The sequence below is a fragment of the Stomoxys calcitrans genome, chromosome 5 (genome assembly GCF_963082655.1).
Source record: "Stomoxys calcitrans chromosome 5, idStoCalc2.1, whole genome shotgun sequence".
Taxonomy (NCBI): domain Eukaryota; kingdom Metazoa; phylum Arthropoda; class Insecta; order Diptera; family Muscidae; genus Stomoxys; species Stomoxys calcitrans.
Window position 1 is genome coordinate 134,026,786 of NC_081556.1, and position 16,469 is coordinate 134,043,254.

General features: G+C 32.3%; 1 protein-coding gene across 3 annotated transcripts in view; it reads left to right on the top strand.

The window, feature by feature from the left end:
* The window catches only part of LOC106084875 (uncharacterized), a 134,364-nt gene that overhangs the window by 81,852 nt on the left and 36,043 nt on the right, over positions 1-16,469 (top strand). For all 3 annotated transcript variants that reach the window (XM_013248817.2, XM_013248818.2, XM_013248820.2), the window contains one exon: positions 8,929-8,997. The gene's annotated coding sequence lies outside the window, so the exon portion shown is untranslated. The remainder of the gene's footprint in view (positions 1-8,928; positions 8,998-16,469) is intronic.

The window sequence follows — 16,469 nt, forward strand, 5'->3', positions numbered from 1 at the left end:
AGTCTCGTTTTCAGAGCGAATGTAATGCACAGACAAGCAACCCTTTGAATCGGGCTGATTATTGAACAGTAGGTTTAATTTTGAAGTGCCTTCCACCAAACCACAACACCATACAGATCCGAAAACTGCAGTATACTGCCTGCATGGCAGGTGCTAAGACTACCAACATTTATCAATAGTCTTCTTGAAGAGGCATGGCTCATCAGTTGCCCTTTTTCGGTTTGAATTTAAAGTAATATTTCCTGTCCACAAAACTATCTCCGACACCATAGTATAGCAAAATATATAAAAAGGCATTAAGTTTGCCAAGCCGAACTTTGGATAGCCACCACCACGCGTATATATAAATTCACCATATACTCTCGACCAAACTCTGCACGAATATCTAGAGGTCTAACACAGCTCACTCTGCCAAATTTCAGGGAAGTTGGGTATTGGACCCAAGATCTTAATCAAAATCGGGTAATAAATGCATCTTTTTTGGGCAAAACACTAAATCGGTCTGTAGGGAAGGCTATATTAAGATGTAGTCTATACCGCCCATCTTCGAATTTAACCAGCCTATGGTAAAAAATTTATCTGTTCAAAGTTTTAGACAATATCTTGATTTTTTAAGACTGTAGTGTGATTTAAACTGACGGACGGAACTAGTAGATCACTTTATACGGTCAGAAACTGACTTTTTGACGTGTTCGAAACCCAATGAAAAAATGGGCGGTATAAAAACAGGCGGGCATAAAAACAAATAGTACTAATCTTCCTCTCTCCATACCGCGAAATACGTTTCATTGCCTTAGTGTATGCTATGGAAATAGTCGTAGAAAGAGTTTAACTGATGATTTTGAAAAGAACGAAAAATTGATGTGAATAGGTGTTGCGTTCCGGTTCAAGTAATAAACCCAATGATAAGGGGCCTCTGTGAAATGTTCCAGTAGTTTTGCCGGCTCCAACAATTCTATTGTTGTGAATTCTTTTGTGGTTATAAAAATTTTATCCAATGATATGTACATCTCTGACATCAACTTCCGTGATGGCTTCCTCTACTTGGTATTTCCTTATATATTTTTTTTTCGAGTCTCTAAAGACATCAGTGGGATATTACAGCAAAAACTTATCTATATATTTCTGCAAATAAATTAGCACATTTTTCATATGACACCGATATTCTAAATCCATAGATTACGGCCGTATGCAGCCCTGATCTGAACCATTTACCATTATGGGTAAATAATGATTTTTTTTCTCTTGCGGCAAAGGTAGGCACTACTGCTATCTTTAATCTGAATTGGTTGTCATTTATATCAACCTTGATTAAACATTTTAAAAAGATCACAAAATAAGCTGTCTTCTGCTCCCAAAACGCGTTTAGTAATAAAGGGATAACTTTGCCCAAAGTTATCCTGCACAGTCTTATTAACTTGGCAGGGATAATAGCAATACTATTGAAAGTATAGAGCGGTTCTAAGCTACATATATTCGAAAAAAGATGTCGAATATGTGTCAGCAAGTACTTTGACAGCGCTACTATTTAATACTCGTCATACTTCGATTGTCTATCACCAGATGTCCTTCCTCATCTATGTTGGAGGATGTTCATTTGCTTAAACCCTTGGTCGGATGATTAATTTTTGGTAACACTTTTCGAATCCTATTTTTCGTGATTTCCTCTTAGTTGCATATACAAACACTTATGATAAAATATAAAAACTCGTTATCATATATATACGATATTCAACATACATTTTCGCTTATATAACCCAGCAACAAAATCTCATACAACTTTGTTTGAAGACAAAACCATAAGTAATAAACTCCTTCAATCGTTAAAACTAAGGAAGTTTCTGATTGATTCATGAATTTAAGTTTCCTCTTGAAAGCTGACTTGTTTTAATTTACTCTCAAAATCTAAAAAAAACAAACATGGAAAACCATCAAAGTGTCAGAGAACTATGAAATATTTTGCATCGTAAAATTTTTTATTACTATGGTGATGAAGAAACAAAATGTGGTATTGCTAATTAACAGAAGCAATAATGTAATCTTATGTCAGAAAGAGGGGAATTATCACAAGTTTCACTTATTATGAGAGTATAGGAAAAACTTAATATGGCTTCCTATAAGCTATAAGTGAAATCGTTTAATAATCTATTTTTATATTTGTTTCTTGATTGATTAAATCAACGTCTCTTATTTTAAATAGGCGGTAAATATCACTCAAGTCTTGGCAAAAAAGGCATATACCACTTTCCATACAAATCAAGTCAATTGAAAATAACAAAATTTCCATATATAGAAATGATGTGAAATAAAAAATATTCTAACAACAAACGACCAGCAACAAGTAATGTAATTAAAAAATCACAAAATAGCACGAGTATGGAATAAAAATAATTATAAACCACATTTGCATGTATAAAAGCAAACAGATACAATAGGGTGGAACAACATACATTCAACAATCGTCAGTTATTAAAAAAATATATGTATATAAATGTCACAATATTAGCCAGATTGAATTTCCATTAAAGTTCTTCATGTTTGTCAACTTCCCCTTATGAAAAAAAAAATGAAACAAATCAAATAAAACTAAAGTTTTCTTTGTTCATGTAAACGTTTTGTTACACTTAAATATGAGAAGCTATCAATATCATAACATTACATGGCCACATACGGGCAATTCATATTCAATGATAGATGATAACCCCAATGCACGTCAATTTGAATAGGAGTTCAAATGCTGTTGCAATGCAACACTTCATCATATATGTCTTGTATATCACCGCATTGTATTTTTATATGACAATTGACAGGCCGCTAAAAAATCCCCCTCCCAATGCAAATTAACCCAACACCACAACCACAATAATGAAATAAACTTGTATTTCACCATTATTTGTTATTTTATAGGCGTTTTGCTCAGGCAAACAAAGCCAAATGTTATTAAAAAAGGGCTTGTAAGGAATTAAATAATTTTTTTTGTTTTGAGTAATAATATATGAGATTAGAATGATTTAAAACTGTTTAGATGAGCAAAAAATTATAAGATTTGTTGAATGAAAAATTATAAAAAAGCTTAATTACAAATTAATAGATAAGAAGATAAATAACAAGTAAAAGCGTGCTAAGTTCGACCGGGCCGAATCTTGGGAACCCACCACCATGGATTCTGCTAAAATATGGGAGCTTTATCTAGTTATAGACCGAATTGGACTGTACTTAACTCCATTGTTTGGAGTCATAACAGAATACTATGTGCAAAATTTCAGCCGAAACGGATGAAAATTGAGGCTTCCAGGGGCTCAAGAAGTCAAATCGGGAGATCGGTTTATATGGGGGCCATATCAGGTTTTTGACCGATTTGGATCGTACTTGACACAGAACACTATGTGCCAAATTTCAGCCAAATTGGACAAAAATTGTGGCTTCCAGGGGCTCAAGAAGTCTTATCGGGAGATCGGTTTATATGGGAGCTATATCCAAATCTGAATCGATATGACCCATTTGCAATCCCCAACGATCAATATAAAGTATCTGTGCAAAATTTCAAGTGGCTAGCTTCATGCGTTCGACCTCTTTCGCAATATCGACAGACGGACGGACATGGCTAGTTCGGATCAGAATTTCGAGACGATTAAGAATATATATATATATAGTTTATGGGGTCCATCAACGATCAATATTTCTAGGTGTTACAAACGAAATGAATAGATTAGTATACCCCCATCCTATGGTGGTGGGTATAAAAACACGTTAAGTTCATGTTTTATGAGAAAATAGTATAAGAAACGATTTTAGAAACAATTCTAAGACTTTTAAAATTTGGCGCCCAACGAGGGGCATTAGTAAACAGGTCTTAATATGCTTGAATTTTAATCAAGGAACTCTAGTAAGCAGATATGATCAAATGTTGACTTTATAAAAGTTTCTTAAACATTAGATTTCTTAATATGAAGAAAAAAGAATAGTCTAAAAAGCACAACTATTTCCGATTCGACTAAATTTCTTCTGTTCTGTTCTGCTATGACCTCTAACATCTATGTCATTGTTCCATAACCTGACCTCCAACATCAAATACGTTCCAAATAGATGAATAAAGGGAATCGTTCCAAATAGATGAAATGGCGCCCAACTAGGGGCACTGGTCTTTATATCCTTGATTTTTAATCTAGGAACTCTACTAGGCAGATCTTATCAAGCTGTGACTTCATTTAAAATTTCGTAAGCATCAAATTTCTTCAAATGAAATAAAAAAGATAACCTGAGATCTTATCAAGCTGTGACTTCATTTAAAATTTCGTAAGCATCAAATTTCTTCAAATGAAATAAAAAAGATAACCTGAGAAGCACAACTATTTCCAATTTGACTGAAATTCTTCTGTTCTGCTATGGTCTCTAATATCTATGCCAAATATAAGCTGAATCGTTCTATAACCTGACCTCCAATATCAAATACGTTCCAAATGGATGAAAAAATATTTATAACACATTCTTACTGATCCACCATTCGATTTCTCAGTCACTAGTGCAAATTGGACCATTAGGGAACAGCGGGGATTCCACTCTAATTTCAATAAGTCATGTCCGAAACAAGGGCTAAGCCCAATGGTAAGCAACCTTCCTTTTATAAATGAATCAGAACGACCTGTCTCAGAGGGACATTACATACTAGAATAGTATGGCTAAAGTCTGCTCATTTGTTAGTAGCATTGTAGCAGCACAACAAGAATATAAAGTACGGGTAATTTATCTAACAATATTACATAGTTCACAGGGTTTGAAAATTAAAAGTAATTTTAAAAAATAAATATAAGAAACTATTGTAAAAACGAAATAAGAGGGAACATTTGTGGTTTTTGTGATTTAAATTTAAAGGAAAAAAGTTTAACAAAAATGTATTAAATGATTGAAAATAAAACAAGTAAGAGCATGCCAAGTTCGGCCGGGCCGAATCTTACACACCCTCCACCATGGATCGCATTTGTCGAGTTCTTTGCACGGTATCTCTTTCTAGACAAACCAAGAATAATGAATAAGAATTGTTATGCTATTGGAGATATATCAAGTTATTGTCCGATACGGACTAAAATTGAATTGAATGTTGAAGATCATAGATGAAGTCATTGGATAATATTTTAGCCCATTCGGATAATTGCCCCTTAAAAGGGATCAAGAAGCATAATTGGGAGATAGGTTTATATGGGAGCTGTAGCAGGCTATAGATCGATTAAGACCATATTGGACATGTATGTTGAAGGTCATCGGAGAAACTGTTATACAAAATTTCAGCAAAATCGGAAAAGAATTACGCCCTCTAGAGAATTAAGAAGTGAAGACCCAAGATTGGTTTATATGGCAGACGCATATTTCGAGGTGTTACAAACGGAAAGACGAAATTGGTATACCATCCACCCTATGGTTGATCCGGAAAAAACTATGGTGGTATAAAAGAATAGAATGAGTAAATATATAAATGAGTCTTAACATTCATCAACTTCATTCAGTAAAATGTTTCTAAAGTTTGGTTTTAAAAGTTGCAGAGTTACTGAATAATTGCAGATCGTTGGGGAGTGAGTTCCAATGACGCATATCGAATATGAACATATGCCGCTTTGAAACTATTCTCCGATGAATTTTGGGAATGCTTTTTCTCCCTCTATTAGACCTGGCGAAATCTATGAATCCATATAGGTATTGTGTTGCCTGTGTGTAAATCCGTTTGTGCAAGAAACTAAGTGACCTCAAGTGCAACAAGGGCTGGAAGGAGACGCCGTACAGGGATATTACACTACTCAGAAATCGAGCCAAGCCAAAGATATAACGTGTAACACTATAAACAAAAGTATTCAGCTTTCGTCTACTTATTATTAATATTATTATGACATGTTTATAAAGGGTGATTTTTTAGCTGTTATCTTTTTGACAACAATGGTATAAAAAGCTCTCACACGTTTCGTGTTTTGTTTCACTGACAAACATCTTCAGTTTGGTCTACAATTCAAACATGAATCATCTTACAAACTAACAACGCTGGCAAAATATTGAATTTTGTTATTAAAATGGGTGTTCTGTTAAAAAAGTTCATCGCACGCTTCATTGTGTTCAGCGACGAAGCTAATTTTTGGCTCAATAGGTACGTAAATAACCAAAATTGTCAATTTTGGAATGAAGATCAGCCAGCAGCAATGCATCCAGGAAAAGTCACAGTTAGGTGCGGTTTATGGGCTGTTGGCATCATTAGACCGTAGTTCTTCAAACATGATCCGAATCGTAACGTAACTGTGAATTGTGAGCGCTACCGTGAGATGATATCTAACTTTTTGTGGAATTCCTTTTGCGAAAAGTACATCCCATATGTATGTTCTATTTAAGGCGTCGAATGCCTTTTCATAATCTACGAATGCCAAATAGAGACTAGAATTATATCCGATTGATTGCTCTATAATGATTCTGGTTGTGCATATATAATCTATACATGATCTGCCCGCTCTGAAACCGGCCTGGTTCCTACGTAGCGTTTTTTCTAGTGGGTCAGATATTCGATTTAATAGAACCTTGTTAAATACTTGCAAAACGGTTGGTAGTAGCGATATCCCTATCCAATTATTACCTATTATAGGAAGATCTACAATAATTGACTCCTTCCAGTCTTGAGGAATAGCTTCCTCATCCCAAAATTAATCTTATCATTATCCAAATTGACTTCGATCCTTTCAGTGACTTCTGCTACGGCAGTTAGTCAGCTGTGGTTAGGACAGTACCCGGACTGTCTCACATGCAACAAAGAGTTCTCGTTGACAAAAGATGACATTTGCAAATACAACAATTTCTCAAGAACTTTCGACAATTGTTCTATATTCCTTGGAATGCTTAGGTAGTGAGATGATCTTGGCATGCTTCAACGATAATAGAAAATAGCTTGTGGTTCAAATCTTTTTGAATACATAGGTAATATGAAGGAAAATGAGCGGGAGTAGCAGTCTTATAAATCTGGGATCTATACTATCAGATCCAACAGGGTTAGATTTCATAGTCGCGGCACAATCAAGGGCATCGACGGGACCAACACAGCGGAAGCTAAAACCAGCTCCATCATTGAGTAAGGGGGAGAAATTAAAGCCGTAGAAACTGGGATCAACATATTAACAAAGGTATTATTGAGCCTTTTGAGCCTTTTACCTTTACCAATTCCTATATTTCGAATGACCTTCCGTGTCCTCCGCAGGCCTATTGCAGAAGAGAAACGTCTGTATTAAATATCTTTCTTGACTTAATCAACTTATTGACATGGTCCCTTGGTTTCAGGCGTCCTGAAACGTTTCCACCAACAATGCGACATATTCCTCGAGTGAATGACCTAGCAAATTTTCTGGCAAAAGCATGGTTTAGTTTTCAAAGAGACTTCTATAGTCTTGAGTGCAACCGCAAGTTCCTGTAGATCGCGTATATTCGTCTGTAGTAAGCCTGTCTGTTCATCGATAGTCTTCATACGAAATATCAGATGCCAGTTGATAGGCACAACATTCGAAAGCGCAAAACATCATGATAGAGGGCGCCAAAATCTCTATGCGAATAAGTCAGTTTAGTCCTGTTGAGCTCAAATGCATACCATAAAAGTTGAAGTCATGTTTCGAAAAACATGAGGCTGACAGTTGATCGTATAGAAGGACTTTAGAGGATTCGCTAGCAAAGAACAGGACGAAAAGCGTGCTGCAGTAGGCGAAGAAATGCATGGGAATAGTCGAGTTGACAGGCAAAAGACCAAAAGAGGTCATTCCATTCATCAAGCCCGTGTCCAGTAAGACGTTAGAGTAGGGATTCTTACCCAGGAGTTAAGCGTCATAGGCGAATTTGCTAAGCAACGCACCAGAATGGTTTACAATCCCCAGTGGGTATACCCACGGTTTAACGCCAACCTATTTATCAATTGAAATTTTTTAAGATTTTTTTATTCTTTGCCAACGGATTTTTATAAAAAAAAAATTTCTATATTTTATTTCTTTTAATTTTTAAAATTATTTTTTTTTTTTTAATTTTTATGTATTTTAATACTTCTTCTCATTTCTTATAACACTGTTTGCAACACTTTTGTGCAGCAGTGTAATATTTTACATACCCCCTCCTGCTTTCATACATTACAACTTTACTTTTGTGTGTTTATAAAACTAAGCAACACATATGGATTTGGATTTTCTTAATCACCTTGTTGCCAAACATGTTACAATTTCCGACTTTACTGACCGATTTGTCAATTCGATGGCAATTAACATAATTAAAGTTTTTTTTTGCTTCATACTTCCTGCCCCATATTTTACCTGATATGTAAATTTTTCGTAAATACCCTACAAATGTTCCTTATTAAGTAAAACTTTTTAAAAATATAAATAAAAATTAATTTTAATTCTTTCTTTGCTTGCCCTCCTGCTCCACAATTTGTTTATAAATATTTTGCGTCAGAAGAAGAATAAACAGCAGGATTAAAAACAGAGCAAATTAAACAACATCTTCTATATAAAAAAGGGGGGAAAATGCAAGAAGTTGGATCAGTTTCAATATTTGCATTGATCGCACTTAAACGGGGCAACTTTAACAGATGTTTTGAAAGTAAACGAGGCAAATAAAACCAAACAGAGGCAGAACAAAAACTTAAATAGACTTTAAAGTAGAATAAAAGCTAGTTATTAAACAGTATAAAGTTTGGTTAGTTGGCTTGTTAGGAGCCGGTCTCTGCTGACATTAAGGTTGGTGTTATACCATAATCTTTATTTAATTTTCTGTTGTTTCTCCTTTAACAAAAAGACAATAAAAAATAAATAAACACCAAAATTTCCATAATTTTGGTTGTTTTAAATGTATATTTTTCCTTTTATATATAATTTTTTTATTTATTGATTTTTTTACTCATTCTTTTCTGTTTTTGTTTCATTGCAGATACATATTTGGGCCATAAGTTATTGTTACCTCAGGAGTATATAAATATAAATAATTTTTAATTATAAGGTGAGTAATACTCTATATTGACTTCAATGTCTTTTGATTGTCTTGTCAATTTTGTGGCTTAACTGCTATTAGTGTTTTGCTGTCGGGGGTTTGGTTGAAATGTATGTGCTAGACAAATGTGCCAAGCAATTTGCATGCAATTTATTTTGATTTTTTTTTTCAATTTTTTTGTTCAACTTTTTTTTGCAAACCACCCACATGGTCTTAAAGCCAAACTATTCTAATTTTATTTGTTTTATACTTGAGGATTTTGGTGGAAAATTGTGATAAACCATACACTCAGCAGAAAATTGATCAATAAGGAGAAGAGTATAAATGAAGGTATTTATGTTAATGACAAAATGCACGCATGCGCAAATACCTCAGTAGGCGAGAAATTGTGGCCATATCATTAATATAAATAGTTTGTATGAAAAAAAAACTACAAATGTACTTCATCCATGCGTATTCCATTAAGGTACGGCGGGCGCACACCCTTTAATAGCGTTTTTATACCCCCCACCATAGGTGGGGGTACAGCAATGTAGCAAAATTTACATTATAATCTATGAAAATTTTGTCAAAATTTTATTTCTATAGAAAATTTTGTCAAAACTTTATTTCTATAGAAAATTTTGTCAAAATTTTATTTCTATAGAAAATTTTGTCAAAATTTTATTTCTATAGAAAATTTTGTCAAAATTTTATTTCTATAGAAAATTTGGTCAAAATTTTATTTCTATAGAAAATTTGGTCAACATTTTATTTCTATAGAAAATTTTGTCAAAATTTTATTTCTATAGAAAATTTTGTCAAAATTTTATTTATAGAAAATTTTGTCAAAATTTTATTTCTATAGAAAATTTTGTCAAAATTTTATTTCTATAGAAAATTTTGTCAAAATTTTATTTCTATAGAAAATTTTGTCAAAATTTTATTTCTATAGAAAATTTTGTCAAAATTTTATTTCTATAGAAAATTTTGTCAAAATTTTATTTCTATAGAAAATTTTGTCAAAATTTTATTTCTATAGAAAATGTTGTCAAAATTTTATTTCTATAGAAAATTTTGTCAAAATTTTATTTCTATAGAAAATTTTGTCAAAATTTTATTTCTATAGAAAATTTTGTCAAAATTTTATTTCTATAGAAAATTTTGTCAAAATTTTATTTCTATAGAAAATTTTGTCAAAATTTTATTTCTATAGAAAATTTTGTCAAAATTTTATTTCTATAGAAAATTTTGTCAAAATTTTATTTCTATAGAAAATTTTGTCAAAATTTTATTTCTATAGAAAATTTTGTCAAAATTTTATTTCTATAGAAAATTTTGTCAAAATTTTATTTCTATAGAAAATTTTGTCAAAATTTTATTTCTATAGAAAATTTTGTCAAAATTTTATTTCTATAGAAAATTTTGTCAAAATTTTATTTCTATAGAAAATTTTGTCCAAATTTTATTTCTATAGAAAATTTTGTTCAAATTTTATTTCTATAGAAAATTTTGTCCAAATTTTATTTCTATAGAAAATTTTGTCCAAATTTTATTTCTATAGAAAATTTTGTCAAAATTTTATTTCTATAGAAAATTTTGTCAAAATTTTATTTCTATAGAAAATTTTGTCAAAATTTTATTTCTATAGAAATTTTTGTCAAAATTTTATTTCTATAGAAATTTTTGTCAAAATTTTATTTCTATACAAAATTTTGTCAAAATTTTATTTCTATAGAAAATTTTGTCAAAATTTTATTTCTATAGAAAATTTTGTCAAAATTTTATTTCTATAGAAAATTTTGTCAAAATTTTATTTCTATAGAAAATTTTGTCAAAATTTTATTTCTATAGAAAATTTTGTCAAAATTTTATTTCTATAGAAAATTTTGTCAAAATTTTATTTCTATAGAAAATTTTGTCAATTTTTTTTTTCTATAGAAAATTTTGTCAAAATTTTTTTTTCTATAGAAAATTTTGTCAAAATTTTATTTCTATAGAAAATTTTGTCAAAATTTTATTTCTATAGAAAATTTTGTCAAAATTTTATTTCTATAGAAAACTTTGTCAAAATTTTATTTCTATAGAAAATTTTGTCAAAATTTTATTTCTATAGAAAATTTTTTCAAAATTTTATTTCTATAGATAATTTTGTCAAAATTTTATTTCTATAGAAAATTTTGTCAAAATTTTATTTCTATAGAAAATTTTGTCAAAATTTTATTTCTATAGAAAATTTTGTCAAAATTTTATTTCTATAGAAAATTTTGTCAAAATTTTATTTCTATAGAAAATTTTGTCAAAATTTTATTTCTATAGAAAATTTTGTCAAAATTTTATTTCTATAGAAAATTTTGTCAACATTTTATTTCTATAGAAAATTTTGTCAAAATTTTATTTCTATAGAAAATTTTGTCAAAATTTTATTTCTATAGAAAATTTTGTCAAAATTTTATTTCTATAGAAAATTTTGTCAAAATTTTATTTCTATAGAAAATTTTGTCAAAATTTTATTTCTATAGAAAATTTTGTCAAAATTTTATTTCTATAGAAAATTTTGTCAAAATTTTATTTCTATAGAAAATTTTGTCAAAATTTTATTTCTATAGAAAATTTTGTCAAAATTTTATTTCTATAGAAAATTTTGTCAAAATTTTATTTCTATAGAAAATTTTGTCAAAATTTTATTTCTATAGAAAATTTTGTCAAAATTTTATTTCTATTGAAAATTTTGTCAAAATTTTATTTCTATAGAAAATTTTGTCAAAATTTTATTTCTATAGAAAATTTTGTCAAAATTTTATTTCTATAGAAAATTTTGTCAAAATTTTATTTCTATAGAAAATTTTGTCAAAATTTTATTTCTATAGAAAATTTTGTCAAAATTTTATTTCTATAGAAAATTTTGTCAAAATTTTATTTCTATAGAAAATTTTGTCAAAATTTTATTTCTATAGAAAATTTTGTCAAAATTTTATTTCTATAGCAAATGTTGTCAAAAATTTTCTTCTATAAAAATTAACTTAACTGAAAATGGCTGTAAATCCTTAACTACTGTTTCAGTTATGTTGTATTTTAATTCAATTGTGGGCGGACGTGTTTTCATTTCACTCCTCGAAGAAAAATATCCGTATCTCGGAATAGGTACCTATTACGTAAAATTTTAAAGCCTTTCAGAAGTAGCTCAAAATGAACTTCAAAGAGTCAACAGCTGCGGTGGTGGCATCAGACCCGCCGAACCTATAGGTGCAGGTGCCTTGACACCAGTAGTCGAAAGTAATGCTTCAAGTGCACACCCAAAAAATGAGTAAGAGAGAGGGATGCACAGTTCGTCCCCCACCCCAGGTGGTGTTTCCGATTGGGATTCCGTGAGCGACAGTGTCAATGAAAGAGTCTTCGCAGTCGAGTCGATAGATGAAGACAGCGGAAGTGAGCGAGGGCTTGGCTAAGCTCTCAAGAAAACCGAGAAGGCAACCCGGGGAATGGCGAAGGAGTATGCACAGGCAGCGCAATCAGGCGAAAGTGCAGGATGCTGGAAGGTATAGAACTGACATTTCAGGCACTTCTACGTAAGCTGGGTAGAGATTCAGATATCCCGAAGAGCATAACAGTGCGAAAATCCTGAAAAAGAGAAAACTTCCCGCTTTCAAGTACTCTAGGAAGATCAAGCCAGCCCTCCCGCAATGGAGACTTCAGACAGTGTCCTGCGGAGGGAGACAATGTTGAAACAGAAACGAAGGAAGCACACATGGCCCATGAGTCTGAGTCCAAAAGGATGCCACAGCCATCACGAAAAGGGAAGATGGTCGCTGTGAAAGGTAAGAAGTCGCCTTGATACGCCATAGTGGCAGAGGAAGCACAACAGAGATGAGCTGATTTATGCAAATGCAAATTTTAGCCATGAACATTATATTAAGGAACAGGGTCAAACTTCTCACATAACACTGAGTGCTGCCGGATTCAAGTTTAAGCTCAATGATAAGGGGCCTCCTTTGTACAGCCGAGCCCGAACGGCGTACCACAGTGCAACACATTTTTGTGGAAATGTTTTTACATGGCATCCGTACCAAAATGGTACAGTACTTCACAAATGACGCCAGCATCAAGAGGGGAAAACCACCGCTGATAAGTCTTTTTCTGATATTCTCGCCAGGATTGGAACCCAGGCTTGCATTTTCATTAACGGACATTCTAACCTCTGTGATACAGTGCCCAGTGATTATAGTAAGGCCTCGAGAAAATTCAAACTATTTAAGTCACCCAGACCTGATGGAATATTCCCGGCGTTGCTACAGAAGGGGGCCGGCTATCTGGCGCCCCATCTGGCAACTATTTTCACAGCGTGCCCTCGCGGAGGCAAGAGTGGTATGTGTACCCAAGTCCGGCAAGGCAAGTTATCAAAGGACTAAAGACCTGTAAGGCTTAATTAAAATCATCAAAACTTGTTGATATATGTGGAAAATTTGATAAAATTTAGTTTTCGGAAATAAAATTTGTCAAAATTAAAAAAAAAAAAAAAATTTAAAAATCTCTAAATTTTATTACTATTTTTTTTTTAATTTTATTTCCACTTTTTCCTTGAGTGTAATTTATTGCCTTCTATTTTTTGCTGCATTGCCATATCTTTATGATAGACAATAAAATAAATATTTTGCAGCAGACATATTTTGAGTGGTTAAAGTCTACAAATTTCGGTCTTTCATTTGATTAAAGGCGCCGTACAATGATTTCATTTTTAACCTATGAGTTGGCAGAAGGGTAGGAATTCTTAAAACTCGTAATAGAAAAAAATATATAAAAAATTTTAAATATTTACCCACACCATATAAAAGGTTTTGTTGAAGATAAGCTACCATCCCAAGCAAATATGGTTAAATAGTGAAATGCCTAAGCACAAACCATTTAAAAAAACATAGAGACTTTTACATTTAACCATAATTTTGTTATGATTTAAATTTACAGCGCCTCCATCATCACTCTCAAAAACACTTCAATGACCTATTCTCATCACTTTTGTTTTTGCAGCTAATGAGTAAAATAAATAAAAACAAAATTTTATCTAGTAGTACCTAGGCGGTATTTCCCCTCAAATTTTTTGATATGGTCGAACAAACGCGTTTAATGATATGAAAATATTGACGAATTTCATTAGCACGCACACACCTGGTTAACGACACATCGATATTTTTGGGAAATGTTTCATTCCCTTTCCACCTTCAACAAGAGTGGAATTATACTTCTGAAAAAAAAAACAACAACAAACAAATCTGTAGTTCAAATAGCCATATATTTATTGGGGAAATGAGCAACCACCAACTCCAATATTTACCGAAGTGTGAAGTAAGCTTTGGCGGAACTAAATAGAAATCTCCCTCAGCCAAAGGGGACGGACCCATTGGGAATGACAAATAATGACTTAAATAAATTTTAGCGAAAAATAAAGTGATAACATCAGAAAAGCATACACACATATAAGCAACAAAGTAATCAATTATAGTCTTTGATTTTCGGGAACGATTCATGATTACTTGGAAAATTCCCATTCCCAGGAAATTTAAATTTAAATGGGAATGAAAATGCACAAAAGCTTTGGGAAGACTTTGTTAAATCCAAATTTGTCATAATTTGTTTATTTATATAATTTTTTGTTCGTAGTTAATTGTTTGTGTTATGGTGCATTTGAGAAAGTTTGGTCAATACTCTTGTCTAAACAATCCAAATGTGTTCGTTATTTATTTATTGTCCATTCTTCTGTTTGCCTGAGGGGGACTTGTACACAACTAGTGCTCTTTAATTTCCTTTTTTTCAACGTCATCGCAGATTCTACAGAAATCTTTATATGCATGCTTAAGTTTCTTTGCAAGTTTTAGGGCAATGAACTGTCAAGACGATTACGGCGAGTGACACATCATTTCTCGCCAACGACAGAAAACTTAGGTCGGGACTAATTGATTGCTTAATTGAAATGAGAATCTAAATATTTAATTTAAAATGGTTGTAACTCCTTAAGTGCGGTATTTGTTAGGTCTATTTTTTATAGTTTTCTAAATTAATTCTCCAATATAAACGAGATTTAAGGTGAAGTTTGCTATAGTTTCCTTCTCTCAAATTAATTCTTCAATGTAAACGAGGTTTAAGGTGAAGTTTGCTAGTTTCCTACTCTCAACAGGAATCCCTAAAAGTATCCTTTTATGCTGTCCTCGAGGTCTCGATAGCAGTTGGGTTTTTGGAATCAATTCTGAACCTATCTCTGGACTTTAGATCCGCCGTTCCACTGGAAAAAGAAGCTGATCATCAACCGCCTAGTAGAAAACACTGCTGCTACAAGGTTCCGAAGTCTTCTTGCGTAGTTGAATAATAAAACGTTCGCAACATTCAACGGTTGAAACAACGATGGTCCTTATTATTGATCTATGATAAGGGCCGGGTCGGTCTTAGATCAAAGAGTCACCTTATAACTTAAAATGGTTATAATTCCTTAATTGGATTGGAAATTAAAAGCAAATTTTCTTGCTAGCATTCATTTAAGAAAAGTCTGCAGATGTTTCCAATGTCAATAAGACTTGTTCGATTCAAGTTCAAGAGGCATCAAGCCGTAACTTTTCCTTTACTAGGTTGCAAAAACTGCAAGAAACAACGGGCTGCCTTCTCTCGTATCAATCAACGTTGACCGATGTTACGATTTGCAATTCTATGAAGTGAGTCCTCTTGGTTGTGATGGACACGGTGGCTAAGCCGGCTACTCGTCAGCAAAAGGGCAGATTCTTCCACCAGAGAACACTTCGAAACTGTAACATTAATATTTCGTGTCCAAAATATCATTAATTATCTACGGGATACAGATGAATCGGACTGACAAAGAAAACCCCAAAAAAAACAAGACTAATAAACAGATACGATACGTCCTGGTCGATAATCAGTCAGTCGGTTGGAGCCGCCCTCCCCTTCCGCCGTTTAGCAAACCAGCGGCCTTCGTATTGCTCATGGCTCAAAATCTACAGCAATACCCTATCATAGATAAACTAGTCTGAATGTCTACATTATCTCTTGGTCAGATGAAACCAACAGATAAAGCTTTTATTTTCCTTCGTTTTGTTCCCTCTCTTCATGATCAGCTGTTCGCCAACACCCCCCCACATCAACCAAAGAGAAAAACTTACTCCAACATCATTGTTTTAGCATAATCCATCAAAACGAAACTGTCGTACCATGCAATTCAAAAGAGAACATAGTTCTGTTAATTCTTTATTACTCTCTTCACAAACATTGATAAGAGAAAAATAGAAAAAAAAATGTACAAAGAATGAAAAAGAATACTCTTATGAGATTATTAAAAATAAGTGTTATACATTTAATTTCAACAATAAGAGAAAAGAAAAAAAAAAAAATAATAATAATAAAGAAAGATAACAAAAGTTGTTGTTTATTGCTTAACTCTAAACCTGACTTACCCCTGTTGTAACAGCGCTGTTGTACCCAGGAGAGTATATAAAAAAAAAATC